Source organism: Tinamus guttatus, unplaced genomic scaffold (assembly GCF_059628265.1).
Source record: "Tinamus guttatus ecotype Peru unplaced genomic scaffold, ASM5962826v1 Tinamus_guttatus_pri_ptg000067l, whole genome shotgun sequence".
NCBI classification, from domain to species: Eukaryota; Metazoa; Chordata; class Aves; order Tinamiformes; family Tinamidae; genus Tinamus; species Tinamus guttatus.
In genome coordinates, this window is record NW_028288601.1 from 2,038,443 (window position 1) to 2,057,241 (window position 18,799).

Here is an 18,799-nt window from a genome sequence, read left to right on the forward strand (position 1 = left end):
ACAATACCCTGTATAGGCTCACAATGGAAACCATGAGGAAATGTACCCAAAACAATTCACCAGGCTAAACATAGTAAGACTACAGAAACACAGACATAAATACAACGGGGAATTAGTGCAAGACAGCAGTGTTACGTTCTGTTTTACGGGTCAAACATCCATGTCAGCCTGTTAACACATATTTCAAAAAGTTAGCTTTCTTTTCTTGCAGCTCTGTGATTGCATATAACTACAGGGCTCAGGACAGCCAATCTCCCACTAGTGTAGACAAGTATGCAAGTTCCATGCAGAAAAGGCTGACATCCTGTCTGTCCTACATACCCCACACCACCAAGTTAGTAACAGCAGCTCAAAAGCTCAAGCATATAAATAAAATGCACCGCAAGAAGCTAGGTAGCAATTTCAAAGGCTTTATCATTGCATCAAAATGAGACAGAAACCACAGAGAACCTCGCTGTGCACTGGGGTGGGAGATCCCCTTCCTGTCCTGGTAGCTGACCTGTGGAAATCCCAAAGGCTAAAATTGAAGAGATCCCAAACACAGTGCAACACCAAAAACGGTATTTTTCCTACTTCCTTCTCAGAAGTAACAATGTTAAGATACTTTCAAGCCACTCATCTCAGCAGACCATTGGGTTACATTACTACAGCTCTAATATCATCCCATGCATTTCCTTCCTACACCTTCATTTTTACTTCTAGACAATATTATTTAGCATAACATCTATTTCCAAAAGCAGATGGAAATGCCCAGTTTGTGCCAGCCAGACTGCACTCCTCTCCCATTCTCCACAGATGCTGATGAATCTTCATAGCAAGAAGCTTCTTACACAGCATCAGCATGTACCCTGTAGGTTGAAGGAGACTCCACATCAATTTACCTTCTACTTGCCTATAAAAACGACATCATATCTGTGAGATTAGAGACCTACAGTAAGCGTGCGGTCTCCAAGTGTCAAATTTCTAAAGAATCCAAAGCTCCTCTTAGAGAAGTGAAAATCTTGGCAATTCCATCAGGGAAAACCTGATAACCTCCCACCAGTCTGGTGTCAGATCTGAAGATAAATAAACAAACCAAACAAAAACAACAAACTAAAAGACCTCAGTTATTTATAGACCACATTCTCATCCTCCTTTGAGCCCCTCAGGTACGGAAGGGGCAGCATGCGGTTGAGGAAAGTTTTTAATTTAAAAAAATAAAACTAAAAGACTACACCTTCCCATCCAGAAGACTATATTTTAGTTCAGGTTAGCAATTTTCTGCAGTATAAAGCAGCCAAGTTTTAGATTACTTGTACACCTATAGAACCATGCATTTTGAAACATTTTTTTCTTGCCTGGGGCATCCAGAATTCTGTACAACAAACACATAATTCTACACAGGTGGAATAAACCCACTCACAAAGATCTTGTCAGCACGAGAAAAACAACAGACTCCTGCATGGGCAGAGAGAGCAGAGGGCAATCTCTCCGGGAGATGCTTACACCATTATTCAGCTGTTGCTTCAAAACCACGAAAGTGCCTCTTTGATATTCAGTCAAATGCACTTTTCTTGCAAACAGTCCAGCTTGCAGTTTTAGCAGCCTGTAGGTTTTCACCGTACAATATGAGCACCAGCACTCAGAAAAGGCCTATGACTAGGTTTGGTACCTTGAGTTCAACTCCGGTTAAAAAGGATCAGTGTTTTACTTTCTGTCTATGCGCATTCACCTTCATTACGATCATTAGGTTTGATCTCTGTTGAACCAAGTCAGTTCCCACATCAGCTCAATAACGATCTTCCCAAAAGCATGATTAACGTCAAGCAAAATAGCATCTTGGTACTATATAGCATTTACTATTTCTAAAAACCAACATATCATTAAACTTCCTCTAAAACACTAAGACTTTCTTCAGCTTTGCTCAAGATTGAGGAAATCTCTGTTCTCTCATATTAAGGTACCCTGGATTTAAAACTGTATACAGTGCGCAAGCTTCAAAAATAACACCACTTTAGCAGCTGTAATTTAACTTTTTTCCCCCTCAGTTATTATTTCAACATGCTGCCAGCAGTCAATCCAGCTTTTCATAACACAACTATTTAATACTTCAGCTTCCACAAAAGTATTGGCATCGCTGCCGTCATTTACTATTATTCTTGAAACATCAGCATATTTTCAAAGCAAGAAGGAAATTCCTTTCTCCATATTCAACCCACTGGGTTTTTTTCAGCAATACGCTTGCCTTCTCTTATTGACTGTCTGTATTTAGGAATCCCTAATTTCATGCTTATGCTCAATTCCTCACTTCTGTTGCATTCCTGAAAATGTCACCACCCCCGCTGGTTTGCAATCCAAACATCTGTGATCTAATTTTAGGACTAGATCTTTCAGTGCATCAATGTATGTATTTTTATAATAATCAAAGTGCTAAGGTTGAAAGTTTTACAAAGCATAGCAAGACAAAAACCTTGATGCATCAACTTTACATTAATTTAAACTCTTCCTTTATCCTGCCTCTTATGATTAGGGAACTAAAATAGCTATTAATGCAACAGCCCATTGACATTTTTAGCCTGTAGGAGCTTGCAGTGGGCAGAGACAGCTGAAATAACAACACATTTGAGTGACAAACCAACCTTAAGATTTTATTACTCAAGACATTCCCAAATCTGTGGATGGCATTTTTCCCAACAATTAAAAAACGCAAATAACAAATGTTTAAAGCATTTTATTTTTAAAACCTCTACCTAGATTACCTAGTCCTGAAAAATAGTGCCTCTAATTCTTGGTTTCATTTAATCTTGTAAATAACAAGAAATGGAAAAAATATTTCATCCGAAATAGTTAATTACATTTGTTATATGCCATAGAAATAGCAGTGACCCTTAAGAGAAGTGACAGATACCAAAGAATACAGAAGCCTTCTCCTTCACTAGCCACATGAAGCCATTAGCAGCTCCGTACTGACTTTCAAAACACGTTATGGCTTTCTGAGAAGATTTATGCCTTCACTAAAAAGGAAGAAAAATAATCAAGCTTTTCAACAGAATCCAGGTGGTCAGGCCTTAGGCAGCAGCTCTAAAAGTTCGGAAACAAGAAAGGGAATTGCCTTTGACCATTTTAATTTCAAAGTCTCCATTTTAAGTTAAATACCAGACAAAACAGTATTCTGAATTTACTGCATTACTCTGCAACCTTCCGTGTAAGAGTTCAGTCTTGCCATCACAGCTGCAGATCAGTGAATTATTCACCACTTCTAACTGCCCTCTAGGACAAGCCAAATGCACAGGCCTTTACCTTGAAGGGGGTTTCTAAAGGGGCCTCAGAAGTTCATCAGGGAGCCTAAGGTTGGATCAGCTGCTCACTCAGTTGCTCCTCAAGGCCACCCAGTGGCTCTTCCACTATTCTTCATGTTTCTGCACATACTGTAATCCTCCTTCCCCGTAAACCATTGATCAAAAGGGTCCCATGTTCCCCATTGCTCCCCAGGCCTCTGTGCCACATTCATCTGGTCTCATCAAGTAGTAGAGGAATGTGCACCCAAAAATGCCTTGATGGCACCCTAATAAACTTTTCCTTAATCTACAGCATTTTATCGGGTCATAGGAATACCTACATAGCTCAGTACAGCTCATGAACATTCATTAAGTCCTTGCCACAACTCATCTATTAAATAGGCCAGCAGGTAGAAACCTGTTTTTTTAGACAGAGATTTTCTGTTTCTGAATTCTTTGCAATACAGTCACACTTTCTGAAATCTGGGAAGCAAGGCCAGTTTAATTGCAATAATCCTTTCCACTCTATTGACTGACCTGTATTGTCTCTACTACTTTTTTCCTAGGCTTCTGAAGGACAACTCCAGGCCTGCATGCAATACTTCTGGATAGCATACTTACAAAACTAGAAAAATTCCCCACTAGAAAAAAAATTTAAAATTTGATAAATTGGCATAGAAAAATAAATGAACAATAAAAATTATCTGACAGTGGTTATAGCTCATGTTAGCAACACAGAAGAAAGCTCATTAAAAGGCAGAACCTACAACTCATTAAGTTGTTTTTAACAGTATCCGTTCCAAAGAAACTGCACATTTCCAAGAAACTGCACATTTCCAAGTGTATTTCTAGAAAAGTCTATCAAGAGCACACTAAACTGAGGCATAACCTAGCAATAAAGTTCAGGTTGGTGCAAGTCTGGAGCACCATCCAGCTCATCTCATTTCTCACCATAGCCGTTCATTTCTGCCTGCAACTCCTATCAACACCAGTAGCAACATGACCGCAGAGGGGAAGAGAATCAGGCAGGAGGCCAGTTAAAACCTGAGCCAGAAAAAAATGCCAGATTTTCAGCAATACCTTTTATGTACTGCATGAACATTTGTGCCACTACATGGGAGAGGAAAATCAAGCAGCTGCAGACAGGAGGGTAGGGCACTACTGTTTTGAGAAGCAGCACAAAATTACACCGGTTTACACTGAAAACATAAGTAGGATTAAAGTAACAAGGAACAGTGATAAGGCAAGCATCCTGCCAGAAGCAACTTGCAATAACTGACAACATCTTGTCAAACTCAGACTTCAAGCCACGTGAGCAAAAGCTGCCAGTCTGAGAATACATATTAAAATCTTACAGCTTACATGATGGATGGGCTAGTTACAAGTGTCATTATATAGTGCTAGCTTTAATTGCTCCAAGCTAAGTATAAATTTAAAATTTAATAGCTCCCCCTCAGCTATTGTGACATTCAAAATGAAAAAAATCTGCAAGTCAGAAGCAGACCTGGCACACACCATTTCACACCGCCACAGACAAGCATGAAGAAAATCCCTAGGACAACTAAGCTAAAGTCTCAAATGCTCACTCAAAACTAGTCTTTTCAAGTAAACTATTTGCTTTACTGTTCCAAACCTCTGATTCAAATCACAAAGGCAACTGAAGCACACACACCTGCTCCTTTTCAAACTTACACCATTTATTTGTTTTATTAGCAGACAGCATTGGATCTTGCACACACACTCAGGCAAAATGCAGCTGTCCCAGGCAAGCAGCCCTGGTGCCCACGTGCTTCATTCTGCATCGCCAGCTAGAGTGCCCCAGGGGAGGAAGAAGAGGGGCAAGTCTCCCGCAGCCCATGCATAGGCCCAACTTACCTTACCAACTTAGTCTAAAATCTGCTATAGCAGCAGAGGCTGCAGCGCCCTGATGGGTAACAGCCTGGGACAAGCTCTCTTCTGCCTTCCTGAACTCAATAAAGACTTGCAAAGGCTTTAAAGTGCTACGCAGCAGGTTCCAACTTTCCTCTTTGAGCTGATAATGGATTTCAGGCACAAAAATTAGCTGACAGCTAGATATATGTTCTACAAATTCAGCATTTCTGTTCATCTTAATTTTTCTACTTTAAATGCCATTATGTAACTGAAATGTTCCCACTTTTTGTACAATTCAGGAACTAAAAGGAGGCACTTCTGTAAAGACATGCCTTTCCAGGCTTTCCTTTGGGCCACGGCTGCAAAAACCCCATTGCAATTTTCACCTCTTTGACCCTTCTACCTATTTCCTCTCTCATTTATCATCCTCTTTTTTTCAATTAAGCTAAACTCTTAACTCTAATTGTTATTAAGTTCTGGTCTTCTTCATCCCCATCTTTGCTGAGTGGGGAAAGAGAGAAAAATGCTGCTTAAAAAACCCCACACCCCACCATAAGCACTCAGGTCACACGAATTACTGAATGTCACAGGAGAGCTGCGAAGATGGGCAGGCTAAAACTCCAGCTTTGCCGCTGTCAGGGAGCTGCATGTGGAGGCATGAACTGGAGCTCGGCCAGGGAGCACCTACTGCTCTGCAAAAGACCCCAGCCAGCACACCAGGGCTTTTTTTTTTTTCCAAGCTCCCCTGACACGCAGACCAGGCTGGATACAACAGCCTAGAGGAACTGCAACTATCTGTTTCTTCTCAAAGAGAAGTTTGGAAGGAAGTGAGCCTCCCAAAAGGCACCATTCGGCAGAAGCGCAGTGGTTCCACTGCTGCCTGAGCTAGCACGCAAGAGCAAGCCAGGGAGACAGGCCTTATGATACCAGGGCAGACTATTTATCCACTTTTATTCACCCACTTCAGCTAAAGCAGTGTATCATCATGCTCACTGCCATGAAGACTTTTTTTATTCGTAAGTAACAGATTAAAAGATAGATATATTGCATCAAAAATAGGGATAAATGTTGTATGCATTAATATATTTTCTGCCCTTCTGCCCTGCCACTTTTGTTTTAAACCTCTACCAGTCAGAAGAGGCTATTTAGTACAGCTGAATGTTTTTAAAATGTCTTGTGCGTCCACATCACAGACAAATATACTCTTACTGCTATATGTTAACAAGACTGAATCGGAGGTGAGTGACCCATGGGCAAGCAGATATGGCTGCAGCAGCCTGGGTACCAAAGTCTTCAGCACCCTCTTCTCACATTTAAAACAACAGCATAGGGTGCATCTGGAAGAAATACCTTATTAAAAGACAGCATATGGTGTAAGAAATAAAACATATGCAGCAAAAGGAGTGAAGAGCAGTGGTCATCAGCCAGAATAAATGCAGATTAGTGTGGGAAAGGAAGCATACAGGTGCAAGAGCATTATGCGACTGACCAGTAAATTCCTACCTATGGATTATCAGGAAAGAAAAGACACTGGAAAAAGGTGATGTGTTACCTTGCGTTGGTAGCACTGGGAAGACTTTCCCTTCCCCTCCAAAACTGGGGGGCCTATGCAAATACAATCCTTTCTTCTTTCTCCCCTCACCTCACACAGAGGCACAAGAACCCCACCACCACCAAGAGCATTACCTACTTTGGGTCAGAATAGTTCTCAAGTCTAAGTGTTCGCAGAACTTCCACAGATCAATCAATCAAAAAGCTACCAAATTAAAACAACAAGATCCCCAAGGATAAGTATATGCCACCTTTCAGAAACTGCAACCTACTTACAGTAAGCAAGAATATTTCCCATGGAAAATAAATAAAACTAGATGCGTCCAGTCACAATGTTACACATTCCAGAATCTCTCTCTTTACCAGATGTTTTTTGCTGCATCTGGTAACTTGCAAAATTGTCCCAACTGTGGCAGTAAGTGGTAAAAACCTCTCGCAAAAGCTAGTAATACATTTGTGGCTTTATGAAAAATATTTAGGTCATACTTCAGTGAATGCTTTCACTCTCAGACCAAATAATTCACATGTGACTGCCCTTCCTCCTCCTCCTTACTCTTTAATTAAGTATTTCCATACTGATCTGAAGCTATAAGCTATAGCATTGCTGGGGTTCAAACTTATTTAGAGTACAGCATGGGGGAGGGCGGAATCCAAAACTTATTTATAGCAGGATCTCAAATAGTTGATCCAGCTATACCTCAAAGGATTGGATAAAGAACATTAAAATACTTAAGAGAAATAAGTGGGTCAAACACTTGAGTGTTCAAACTCACTTATGGAAACAGATCTCCATCATCATCTGAAGGACTTGTTTATGAGACAAAACACAGGTTCCCTGAGACGGAGTGGCTGACAAGAAGGGATTTATAGATGAAACTGCGAAGTGAAAGTTGTCAGGCACGTTTGCAATCTTCCCATCTGATCTCACCGCACCAGCACAGGAAAATGAGGCCAAGAACTACTCTTATCTCAGAAATTTTGATAAAAGAATGAAAGTCCTAACACATCAATGAGAATAGGGGGACAGCAGGCTGCCTATGTAAACAGGAATGGTCAGATAAAGCATCTGGAGTATTTGCATAGTAATAAAACAAGGCCTATGCTATACAACTAAAAAGTTCAAATGAGGTATTAAATACAAGGCTAGATATCACAAGGGTAACAGAGGCTTGGCGGGTAAAACATGTATTTGAGAAGTTGATGCTAATCAGAAAAGCCCGAAATAAGTAGAAGCAGGAGTAATACATATGTTCATATGTTAAGATAGTGACAAACTTTAAAAAAGCACCCCACCCCACACACACACACAGGGAAAAAAAAAAAGTGTTCAGGCTAAAAAACAAAACAACAACAAAAACAGACAAAAAACACTTTGAAGAAGGATAGTTGAAGCAGTCCTATTAGGAGAGCGTTATTAACTGGTTGCTATAGTTTCCAAAAATCCAACCTTGGTACGGGCTTCGTTTTAATAGAAGTTAAAACACAGGAGACCTCATCACAGAAAATTAACTTCTCTGACAAGGTGAATAACAAGCAAGAAGAACTAGCTGAGGAAGTCAGGTGGGCTGAGAAATTCAGACTTTCCAGGTCAATAATACTGAGGTCCTACTTCATTAAAGGTGCAAAAGCCAATCTGGAAATGCCTCAGTGAGGCGGGATACAGGAGACAACTTGGTAACATAAAACAGGCCTAACTAGATCAATAACTTTCTCAGAGCCCCTCAAAAAGGCAGGAAAGGAATTCATTGAATTCATATGTTAAAGTACAGGGATGAACTTAAAACCTTGCCTCAAAAACTGGACTAAGTTTAGAGAGTTCTTCATCCACACACCGCAAAAATAAACAAAGGAGTAACCCCTGCAGTAAAAGCTGGTTAGCAAAGAAACAGACAGGCAGGATAGCATGAAAAAGGCCTGGAAATCATCACAACTAGCACAAAATCAAGACTCTTAAGAGCTTCCTGAGCGAAAGCAGGGAAACAGACAATGGTCTTACACAGTTCTGAAAGAAAAGGCACAAGAAACAGCTGCAAATAAAGTTTTTATGCATTCAGACGCCTCAAGCTACTGTGCCTACCTCACCTGTAGCCAACAGAGGCATTTAAAGAACATGGTCTGCAATTTTTAAGCAGACCAGAAGAAAATATGGAAGATACTCTGTGATGGCACAACAGCAAAGAGTACTGATCTTTAAAGCTAGGGGTGGGGAAAAAGGAAGGAAAAGTAAATCAGGCCTACTATAGCCAGTGGCATGCAAGATTTCAGAGCAAGTTGGGGACACAGACATAAATAGTAGGTAGGCCTAGCAAAGGTCAATGGTGTGAGATTAACTAGTGTGTAAATATATATAATTGGCCTGAGAAGATAATCAGAAAACATCAGGCTGGACAGGCAGCATCAAGAGTTTACCAAGAACTGTCCTGGGGCTGGTTTAATAGTCATAAATGGTGAGAGAACATACCAGTTTTAGCTGGAGGTACACACTGGCTGTGAATACATTTAGAATGCTAGAATAAAGATTTAGTGAAAGCAGTGAAGTTTTGAAATATTCTGTTTATGGAACAATTAGAAACAAATTGAAGTTTTTTGTTTGTTTTTTTTTTTAATGAAATTTGCTGCTGGCAAAAAGTAGAGAGGCACCTTTGATGCACTGAATGCCCAGAGAAAGAGGCTGTGAAAAATGGGAGCAGTGACGAGGGCCACAAGTCTGCAGGGCCAAAAGCAAGGCCAACCATGCAAGGAGTGAGGCGAGCAGAAGTTCTGCTGCAGGCAGCTGCAGGTCACGGTACTTGCATGTCTAAGTTGATCACAGAGGCACACAAATCACCAGTTTGATGAAGGGTTGAAGAGAAAGACAAAGCTACCCTTTGATGTGAAGTAGAGCATTTCCTAAGGAGGCAGGGAAAGAAGCACTAAAGAAGTCACTCCGTTAGGCACTGTAGCATCTCATCTGGCCAGAAAGCCAAGACCAGCATGTAAGACACAGCTGAGATGTATAAGCTTTTATTTAAGAAAGGTGGACAGCATAATATTCCCCTACAGCGACTATTACGAGCATATCTGATCTTTGTCTATCCCAAGATTCTCTGAAATCTCTTCAAGCCTAGCTGAAGGCCAAGTAGCCTCAACAGGGGAGTGGAGAGGCTCTCCTGCCTGAGGAACAGAAATGTAACCCAGCTCAGCTCAGCAAAACAGGGCTGAGGGGGAATGTAGCTGCTCTTATAAATGCCCAGAGGAAATACCAATTTCAGCTAGACAGACACACTGGTTGTGAACACAGTTAGGCAGAATTCCAGGTTTTGGTGAAAGCAGTGAAGCTCTGAAATATTCTGTCTGTGAGACAGCTGGGGTCAAAGCTCAAACTGTTTTCAGGACGTGCCTTGATTAACTGACAAGAGGGATTAAGAAAAACAGACTGCTACAGAAACACTGAACACAAGTACATCCACTGGTGTATCAGTATAGCCACTTTCAGCAAGACTGTCTTATCTGCCACATTTAAGTGTTACTAATAGTGATTTAACTTCTACTGCCAACTGACCTTGACCAAATATTTTAAAGTTTTCTCTAATAAAAGATGAGTTACTTTGGGTTTACTCACCTTCTAATTTTACTGTGTAATAAATGAACCCTTTTGTGTGATTAAGTACTCCCTAACTCAGAAGAATATATGAGCCTTCCTATATAAACTGCACGGCTCAGACTATGGACGAAGGGCACAAGGTAAAACTATGCATACAAATTTTTTTTTTCCCCGCCTCTGGAACTTACCTGATATGTTGTTTCTTCTTAACAAATAGTCCAAAATACTTCCTAGCTTATAAACATGAACATCCTTTGTCATGCTGTCACATTGTCACACAGTCAGTCCATGCTTTTGGAAACATAATGAAAGAAATCTGTTAAACTCCCCCCACACACACAAATTGTCACAAACTGGACTATGAGAATCTAACCTGTAAATTCAGCTGCTCCAAAGTATTTTTTCCTTCACTCACAAACAAGCTCCATGGTATTGCCCAGAGTGAGAACACTTAGTAACTCGATTCTACCTATCAAGGTGTCGCCACTATTCTACCAGTGAACCACACTGAAACCAGAGAAAACAGGTGCTTGAAAGTAAAAAGATGGCTGAAAATACAGCTAAAAATAAATGGAGTTGCATCCTCCCTGTTCAGCTTATCATGCTAATCATCTAGGACTAAAGGCAGACTATTTAAAGCCTGCCTGATAACAATAATGACCTTATGTACTTTTGAAAATGCTCAAAGGTGTCCCCTTACTTGAAATGTAGTATTTTAAAAATATAAGATTATCTCCAGTAAAGGGTCTTCAGTACACTGGAAATTACATCCATAGACATGGCAGAAAAAAAGATCTTGTATACTTAAGTGTATACTTAAAAATAAAAAAAGCATTTAAAAAGTTATTTTGTGAAAGTCGAGCAATACTTTTGTTTTTATTTAAAAAAAAAAAAAAAAAAAAAAAGGTCTCATCTGCCAATTTGCGATCCTGGCAATCACTTTATCGTTGACTTTGCAAGGAGAAGTTGTTGATATTGCCAAACTTCCAAAGGTACAGGGCAATGGAGTACAATGCCTAGAACAGCATGAGGCCATGTGCTTGTATGTAGAAAAGCCTATGGTTCAGCTACCCTGTGGAAAAGGCTGCCTCCACAACTCTGACTCCAAACTGAGGTTCAATATTCACTCATATTCTGCACAGGGATCTAAGGGGTCTGCTGAGCCTAGCAGCAGTAAGCAAACAGCATCTCAACTGTGGGACATCTTATTCGGTACCTAGTGATCCCGGGGTATTTACTGATGCTAGTACAGATACACCTACTGATTTTTTTTAAAATTCACTGCCTAGAAAAAGGTAACCTTCATCCAGGACAGGAAAATATCCTGTGGAATATCCCAATTCTTTTCCTTCCACTGTTTGGAATTATTACGTTAGTAAGAAACGTCAAGTCTTCCAACTCGGTTGTAATTAGAGCTCTGTAACAGGGCCACTCTGCTACAGCCTAGATTCTCCCCTCCTCAGATACAATCCACAGCTAATTACCAACCACCATCAGTTCTGTTTCAGAAGCGGACTTGAAGTCAGCTTCTGTCAGACAGATACCAGCAATCTGCCAGAATAGTTTATTCCAACTACTCTGCTATATGAAAGGTTACCTTCCTCCCTGTGTAATGATCCACTCGTGACCCAAGCAAGACTGAAAAACATCACCAGGACTGCTAAGAGGCTTTCCCAAAACACTTGTAAGTCTAGTCTGAAAGAACAGAAGACCAGAGCTGCACAATTTCAACATGTTCCTCCTCGAATCAGAGTTCTGATGTGCTTGTAGCCTTATATGTGCAAAACTTATCCAAAGCTCATTGCAAACTAAATTAAACCTCAAAATACTGTACAGTTATATATCTGAACAAGTGACAAAAATATTATCATGTTATCTTCTAAGGAAACTAAGCATGGCTGTTGTTGTGAGTGACTCCACTAGGCATAATCTACAAGAAAGATGCAGTTCTGTGACCTTTCGAGGACACTGCAGCACCAGGGTAGGCCACAGAGGCTAATTAATTGTCCTTCCTTACTAGCAAAATAATGTTCCCTCCACCCCAAATTCTAACTTTTCATCCCCTTTCTCTAAGTACAGTCTTAATAATACTTTTAGCTGGTTCTTTTTTGTTGTTTTGCTTTTGTCCCACTATTGCTTATTTTAAAAACAGAGACCTGTGATCTTGGCTCTGGGTACTCAGCAAGTAAGGCCTACCTGCCTCTGGCAAGAAGCAGAGCATCAGGAGGGAGATCCGAGAAAATCGCTGCAAACTCCTAGCATAACTATTTTAAAAAAAAACAGCAAGGATGCTGAGGAGGCTTCACCCCTTTGAGTCTGGCTTTTGGCAAGCAAGTAACCACCAAGAGCAAAACATCAGGAATCCCTTCAGCACCGGTGATTTACACTCAAGTTATTTTAAGACACTCGAGCAGCTTCACACAAGATTAAAAAAAGAAACAGCAAGCAGCTGGTAAGGCACACAAGATGGTCAGAAGAGGATGACTGGTGACCATTTCACATTCATACCGAAACTCTTCTCCCCATTAAGGCACAAGATGCACTTAACACCCATTGCCTAAGTTTTCAAAGCTGTCAAGAACAGTTCACTGTCGTGAGAATACAGCATTTTATAATAATATTATGAAACAAGTCTATTTCCAATAGCAAGGGTAGTTCCAGATGCCTTACAAACAGAAGACACATTCTGGACCCTGTTCTGGGGTAGACAATGCTATTAAGCTGCCCAGACTGCAGCAGTGCCAGAAGCCTTCGGATAAGGGGGACTTGGGGAGGTAGCACCGGCTTCAAAGCCAGTCCTCGCCTTGAGAAACAGGACAATAAAGGGCCTCCCATAAAAATAAGAGTTATACATTTTATCCAGGAAACTAAAAGCATTAAGAAATTATCTCTATCTCTTCTCAAGGCTATCCTTGTAGATGCTTTGACCAAACAATTATTTTTGAGGAAAGAAAGACATTTTAAAAGTCTTTTTGTTTGTTTTGGGGGTGCTTTTTGGTTTATTTTTAAGTACGAGCAAATGGCTTTCAGGATGGTGGAGGAAAGGTAGTGCAAAAGAGCTGCATCCTGCTCTGCTCATGTAGAAATCTGAAGGACAAGAATTAACCTACTATAACAAGCAAAATTAAGAACGACACAGACGGGTTTGTGCAAAGGGAGAGTAGGTCTCTTGCATACATAGTTCTCTTGCTGATTGACCAACTCTGAAGAGTTTGTCTTTTCTATAGGATTAGTTATTGCCTGAGCAGAGGGAAGTTAAACTCTGAGGGCAAACTGAACCACCCATGCAATTGTTCCTCTGCTGAAACTCTTAGGATCAGGAACTTTGCTCAGTGTCATCAGCAGGTAAACAGTAATTAACTGCACAAATTCAAGTCAGAACAGCAACACTGTATATGCTGCAAGCCTTCAGAACAGCAGGAGGAAAAGGGCACAAGTCAGAGTATCGGAGAAAGGTGACTTCAAAGTGACCTAAGTGATGGCCACAATAGGTAAGAGACGACACTCATGTCACATTTTTGCAGTATTATCACAAGCAATAGTAACGTGAAAGGTAGAAATCAAGAGGAGGCAGGAGTAGGACTGCATTCAGCCAGGGAAACATGTTCCATACTTCTGCTCTAAAAACATCTTTAAAAGGAGATACCAAATGTCAGAAAGGTCCAACACTTCACAGATTTTACTAATACAACAAAAAGCCTTTATTGCAACTCAACATTAAAATTTTACGTATACCATTCCAATAAACACAATAATTATAAATTAATGTTGATACAATCAGGCATTAATTTCTCACCTTTTCCATTTTGCATTGCTATTGTCTTCATTCTAAGGAGAAGTGTTAGATACAACACAGATGCTGCACGACTATCGTAGCACTAGATATTACCCATATTTTTGCCATGACACTTCTTACAGGTTTCTGCTCAACAACCATGCAAGCAGAACCTGAAGTTCTCAGCATTAAAAGAAATTAATATTACGCAAAGATGATTCTAAAGAAACTCTCCTTAATTCCCAATATGAGCATTACATTAGGAGGCAGAAGAACACAAGGATATTTACTTGCTTACCTAATGTGCTTACCTAACATTAAGTGCCAAAAAAAATATCCAGAAGGAAGTAATCAACTGTTGACATGGCAGCTGATCTAAATATGATTCAGCCAAAACCCCACAACTTAGAGACCAAACAGTGAATCTTCAGCTCAAATATTTGCCTCAACACCTGGACTTGAAAACTAGAAATCTAGAGACAAAGACAGATATAAAACACACACACCTCAGTCAGAGATGAGGAATAGAGCTTGGCTGATGTGCGGTATGACAACTGCAAAGAAAGGGATTTCACCTTCACTTTAAACTGTTACAGGGAGAAAAAAAAAAAAGTATGAAGGCCCAGAGAGAAGAGTTTTATCTGCAGCCCTCCTTCTGAGGGTCATCCGATGCTATTAGACCATCACTGTCTGTGTCTGCCTCCCTTAAGGAATAATACATTAATAAGTTTAGAGAACCCTCTGAGAGCCAGAAACCTCACAGCAGCTCTAAATGCACCATTTCTGATCAGAGCTTAGAGGTCACTGAAAGTCATTTTTCTCTCCTGTTGTACATAACCAGATTTCTTATCAAGTCATGTTCATAAGTATTTTTCACCTGAAAAACACTCAGGAACCACAACTATGATAGGTTTATAACCAAAAACTAAGAATCAATAGCAAATAGGCGTTGTAAAAACTGCTTAGCACCTTCTTTCAGAAGTGGTTCAACTGGAGTCTTCTTTACTTTTGTGATTAGTATCACAAAGCACCCAGAGACTAAAAAAGGATTAAGCACTTGCAGCGCTTATTGACACGTGACTCTACTAGCCTAAGGAGCTTGCACTGACTCAGGGGTGTTTGAGCACACCAGACTGGCTGAGCTGCACCACACTGATCAGATGCATTTCTCAACCTCGGCCTGCACTCTTAGTCAATTTAACCATACATGATGCAACAATTATGATTGAGCATATTAATCCACATGGGAAAAAAAGATCAAAAACTAGATGAAATAGTTATACAATCATGCTTCAGTAAATAGTCACATTAAAATCAAACATACTAATAATGTATATATATCAGATCTATCATTGATTTCTTTTATGTATAAATGCAAATGTGTGTGTGTGTATATATATATATATATATATGTGTGTATATATATATATATATATATATATATATATATATACACAAAAGCTCAAAACATTTTTTAAAAAATTGTATCTCAGCTGAGACACTTATATCCGGAAAGTTAGAAACAATTTGGGCAAACATCAAGGTTCTTCCTCCACTGAGTCTGTCCTCAACTTTTGCAAGTTACTTGCAACAATAACATGCCTAAAATGTTAGGCATGTTAGAGCTTCAAAAAATAAAATATTGCGTTGATTCAAGTCAAACTTGATGTATGCTTAGAAGTACCAGATTCCATTATACAGCACATGATACATGAAAACCATGAGCAGCATCAAGAATTGCACATAAGCAGCAAGCTAACAACAGAGTGAAAGGAATAGGAGTTATGGATATTCAGCCTTCAAGCATCAGGTCCACCGGAAAGCATTTCCTAACTATCATGTTTCCTACTCTGTGCTACCTGAATTCTTATATTCTTTACCAACACCCATGCCACTGAATGGTTGGTGGACAGCAAACTACTTTATGTTAATTAAAATACATTCCCTTCTCTTAGTTTCAGTTTCTGTGTTAACAGAAGAGGACAAGCACTCACAACAGGCATTACAAACACAAAAACTCTTCATTCTTCAGAGGAACAAGAAGCTAAACTAACAAAACAGCTTGATTCCAGGCACAGTGTTCAAGGATTCACGTATTTGTACCACAGGTGACAGCTGCACAAAGCTGAAAAGAATGCCCATCTCCTTTTTCTCCAAAAGCAGAAGACAGTCAAACAAAAATCCAGCATCAGAAAGACCAAAGCTGGGGAAGTTCTGCAACAGAAACACACTAGCACTGATGCGGGAAGTCGTTTATCAGGTCACAGAGTATCTGCTTCCTATATCAGAAGCTTGCTATAGGAAAGGAGGCTTCAGCTACCCAGGAGTGCTATATACCACACTACCCTCCCCGTAACGTTTGCCAGAAAAACTGTCCACTTTTGCTGTGACTCAAGTCTTAACATAACTGAAATTAATTAAGAAATTCCCACTGACTTCAGTAAGATCAGAGTACGTCCTGATACAAATACTAGGTTCATTCTGAAGTACAGAAGCACCTTGTAACTGAACGAACCCATCTTCATAATGCTGCTCCACTCACCCCTGCATTTTTTGAAATATACACTTCTAAATTAAAGCTAAAAATGTGTTATTTAGAAAGTGAGAAAAGTCTTCCTATGCAAAAGATAACATATAGTTTTTCCTCCAAGAACACTGGTGATGGCAATTGAAAATTGATTTTTACAATTAGAATCCATAAATATAAGACTGCCAGAATAATACAGCATTTCTTCAGTTTACTTTCTGCACAGTGCGCAATAAAACCTATAGATAAAACAAAGGAAAGCCTGGCACAGAATGGCATGCATCTGTTGATAACAGCCATGCTTTTACCTTGTCCACATTCCACATAAGATGACACGCATACCACCGCACACAGCTACTGCACAAGTAAGGTTTTGTGTAAAACACATTGCACCTGCACTTGCAAAGTAAATGAACTAGCTGCACGTGCAGCGCTGCAACACACCAGCCCTGTGCGAGTCTCGCCTCCAACCCCCATGTTCCCCTTCCCACCCTCCCTACATACACACTTGGATATCACACGCAATGAGAGGACAGAAAGGGGCCTAACACGAGGGGCCTGATTAATAAAACAAAAATTAAAAAATAAATAAAAATAAATAAAAATGTGAATAAAGAATTATAAACTGTACTGTTTAATCAGTCTCTGAACTACAACAAAGATGTTTAGCTTAATCTATTAAAATACATACTGGAGGTTATTAGTTACAACACCTTTGTCACACTTCCCGTAAAAAGCTGGGGATTAAAAAAAATAAAATAAATGGGTAGCTAAGATTACTCAAGGCTCTATAGCAAATGCCCAAACAGGACAAGCTCTGCTGAAATTAAGTACAGAGAAACATCATTCTGAACTCTCTGCTTAATCAATGAAAGTCTAGGAATGAAGCAACAACCAGCTGTTCTCTGTGTCACTTTTCAAGAAAGCAGAAACTGCTACAATCATAAGAGGCCCAAGAAAAAAAAAAACAGTAAAGCAGACATATTACCTTACAAGGAAAAATAAACCTAGTGTCTTTTTCTATAGCTACTTCAGATATCCTGCTAGAAAATAAATCAGCAACTGCCAGTTTGAAGCACAAAATGGTTTTAAAGTGATGAAGTGTTCAAATGCTCAAGTTGCTTAATTTGCCCTCAAATTGAAATTACATCATACTGTACTCAAGTGAATGGATTTAATTAACCTATTTTCTTGAATAAGTGGGCAGAAATGAAGGAAAAAAATAACGGTGGCAATTTCTATTTTACACTAAGAGAGAGACAAACCAGGGATTCCGGCGGGCTGCGCAAACACCCTCCTCTCTGAGGATTTCTGAAGTTACATCCAGCAACCAGCCGGCTGCCAGCGACACTTTCCAGAGCTCACGGCGAGAGGGGAAAAACCCGCAGCGACTCCCGGGAAACTCGCCTCGGGAGCCCCGCCACTCCGAAGCCGATACAGGATTATATTTTGGGAGCAGATGCCCGGTTTAGCAGCTAATCTCACAAAGCGCACACCGGGAGTTAAGTGAGTGGCGAGGCGCCCTCCGCAACACGCTGCCCGGCGGGGAGCGGCTCCCAAGTTGGCCGTGGAGCCCGGAGGGCGCCTGCGGGTGGCGGGAGGCGAGGGGCTTCACCCCGGTGTCTTCGCAGGACGGTGCGGCGGGGCTTTTCCCGCGGTAAATAACGACGCGCCTCACGGCCGCCGCGCTCCCGCCGCCAACGGCCCCAACCGCCGCCCCGCAGCGGCTACGCCCCGCCGCGCCGCGCGCCTCCCCGCGGCGCCGCGCCCGGCCGCCCACCTGAGCCCCTCACCTGCCGCCGGGCTGCGGCTACGGCCCGCCGGGCGCGCCCGCCATGGCCCCGGCAGCGGGTCCCCGCGGCCGGCGGGAGGAGCGGCCGCGCGGCAGCGACGAGCGCAAGGAGCGGCTCCACCTGCAGCGGCGGTGCGGGCGGGCGCGCGGAGCGGCGCCTCTGCTCGCCCGGCTTCTAGGGGCCGCGCGCGAGAGGCGCCGAGGGGCGGGCCCGCCGCGCTTGATTGGCAGCCGCGCTGGCCAAAGGGAAGCTCGCGCTCGGCGCCCCCGGCCAGTGAGGTGCTGCCCCCGCCCTCGCCGGGGTGGGGGGGAGTAATGACGCGCCGGGCGGCGCCTCGCGGACAGGTGGAGAGCGGCGAAGTGAAGCGGGCGGGCGTGGTGCTGCGCCCTGCGCGCCGCTGCCCCGAGGGGACGCGGGGCCGGTGCTGCCGGGCAGCCCCCC

The 18,799-nt window shown here is 41.6% G+C and overlaps 1 protein-coding gene across 2 annotated transcripts in view; it reads right to left on the minus strand.

Moving 5' to 3' along the window:
- The window catches only part of OSBPL3 (oxysterol binding protein like 3), an 83,970-nt gene extending 65,598 nt beyond the window's left edge, over positions 1 to 18,372 (minus strand). For both annotated transcript variants that reach the window (XM_088519700.1, XM_088519699.1), the window contains exon 1: positions 18,359 to 18,372. The gene's annotated coding sequence lies outside the window, so the exon portion shown is untranslated. The remainder of the gene's footprint in view (positions 1 to 18,358) is intronic.
- Positions 18,373 to 18,799: the final 427 nt, after the last annotated feature.